Here is a 2,741-nt window from a genome sequence, read left to right as displayed (position 1 = left end):
CTCCTTAAAAGGCACATTGAGCTCAGCACCAAGCTATGTCCCACCCACTGCACCACCCCTATATGTCATATGTGACTCACAAGCAGGTTTTTTTTTTTTTTTAGTTTTGTTTCCTTGTTTGTTTGTTGTTGTTGTTGGTGGTGGGGGTTCTTTCCATATCATACAAAGTGTACTTTTTTTTCTGAAAGGAAAATGGTATAGTTGTAATTTTCCTCTCTGTCAGTAGGATTAAACTCAACCTTCATGTTCAAATGTAAAGACCTATTGAAGAAACAAGGGCAAGAGAAAAGCAGAAACCTGTTAAGCTTTGATGCAGATTCTCATAAGTTCTCTAAAAATGTGAGAAGTGCTGTATTAAACTCAGCAGCATTGTCTAAGCCACAGCTGAAGTCACTTTTCTATATGTAATCTGCCAAGGCTTAATCCCTGTTCCATACCAGCAGTCCTTCCTTCTATTTTACCTTCTATTTTAATGGTGTCCCTATTGAGTTTGACAATTCTTACAAATACTTGGGTGTTTTGGTCAATTTGCATCTCTCTTTTAAGCCTCATGTTGACAACTGGGTAAAAAAAATGAAAGTTAAACTGGGTTTCTTTTTCAGAAATAGATCCTATCTAACTCTGAAATGTAGGAAACAACTTAACTTTCCTTCCCTCCATTGACTACAATGACATTATTTACATGAATGCTCCTGCAAGCACCCTGCAGATGTTGGATGCTGTCTATAGTGCACTAAGATTCAAAATTGGCTGTACCGTACCCACCACTGCACCCTGTATTCACTGGTTAACTGGTCATCATTAACTTAACACAGACTCTCCCACTGGTACATTTTCATCTTTAAATCACTTCTTGGTCTGCTGCCTTCATACATCTCCTCCTACATGTCTCTGCATGAGTGCAGCTACAGCGTGCGCTCTCAGGACATTAATGCGTGCAGTGTTCCCTCAGTGTGAACCGCACTAGGCAAAAGGGCCTGCTCCTACTCCGCTCCTGTTTCCTGGAATTCCTTGTAAAAAAGATGTGAAGTTGTCAATCTTGACCCCTCTAAGAGATTTTAAACATCTGCTAAGTTCATGGCGAAAATCAATGCAGACATGTTCCTGTTTTTAGTATTTTACATCGCTTTATAATGTAGCTGTTTTTGTTTCGTTTTTGTATAATTTCTTCTACTTTTCATTTGATATGTTTTTTTTTAATGATTGTCTATTGTTGTCTGTACCTCATCTGTGTTCTTTGTCTAAAACAGATCTCTCTTGTAAATGAGTCTTCAAGGCTCAATGAGAGTAACCTGCATAAAGGTTGAATGAATGAAAAATAAATACCACAATCCTCGTCTTTGTTTTAGTGATCTCTTGACTAGAACACTCCCTTTAGAAAAAAATATGATTTAATATAACTACTTAGATAACCGACAAGTCTATTGCTTGTAAATACGTGTACAACTAAGAAGGTTGAGTCAGGTCTGCAGGACGGGTTCTTCTTTACTAAACATTTCTTCTTTTATCCAAAAGTCTTCTTCAGTCTGTGGAGCTGCAACAAACTCAGTCAAAAACAGCACCATCAGTGGATCAACTAGTTTGCCGGTGACCACTGAAACTAGTTGTTTACATGCAAAAGGAAGACCATCAGAGAACCTGTTCAGAGGACCTGACTCAACCTTATTAGCTTTATCTACCTGGATTATTGAGCATGCATCAGTGCATCTGTAAAACTCCTTTATAATGGCTGTTTGGTCATAAATCCTCAGTAAGATTAATTTTGGGGCATGGTTCCATTTCATAAAGGCCCTGTGTGAACTTCTGATTTAGCTAAGAAGCAGATAGGAGTAAATTTCCTTGCTGTTTTTGCACATTTGCCATGTTTGTTACAAAACTAAAATCATGGGATTTCTCCAACCCCACATTTGTTTTCTGTCAAGTATAGCCTCCATCTGGTTGAACAAAACAAACACTTAATGAACTTCCCCTGACCTTTTAAGCTTCAATAAATTATGGCTTTTTCCTAAAGTTCCTTCTTTATGTTTCCATATTTTTGATCAGTCAAGGAGCAGAATTAAAATGCAGATTGTAATGTACACCCGCTGGAGGTGTTATCAGTCTTACCCTTCACACACATCTTTCTCTCTTTACTTCCTCTATTCATCTCATGATTTCATCTGCCATTCCTCTGTTCTTTCGTCCACGCTCCAAAATGTCATCACCACACACATAACCTGTTTTGTCTGGTTTCAACAGAGGTGTGACCTTTAAAATACTATCAGGAATGTTTGACTCTACTTTTAATCATTTTGTTTTGTTATGACAGTACCAGTACTTGAATCAACTAAACTTTGGATTTATTCCGTTTGAGTAATTTGTGTGTTGCTCCTAAAGAGTCTGTCTGTTACTTCCCAAATCCAAATTTAAAGCCTGTATTAACAGTTATTCAGTAAAACATAAGTCATGACATGTTTTTTCTGCTGAAGTTGCTCTGTCATGCCTTTAACATACTAAAGTCTGGTCTTTGCCATTAAAGTTGCCTAATTTATTTATTTATTTTTATTTCCCATAGTCGTTTCATCGAGATATGTTTAAGGAGCGAGATCATGGGTGAGAAAGCAAAAACTGGATGTTGTCATAAATGCAAGAAAAAACTTTACTTGACTCAAGTTGGTACAAACATGTTTTGTGAAGGTAATGATTGGAATTAAAAAGAAGGGTTGACTTCAAGAAGATATATGTATATCTTTGTGTTTCTA

The sequence above is a fragment of the Nematolebias whitei genome, chromosome 8, assembly GCF_014905685.2.
Source record: "Nematolebias whitei isolate Nwh7 chromosome 8, NemWhi1, whole genome shotgun sequence".
NCBI lineage: Eukaryota > Metazoa > Chordata > Actinopteri > Cyprinodontiformes > Rivulidae > Nematolebias > Nematolebias whitei.
This window is presented reverse-complemented; position numbering follows the sequence as displayed.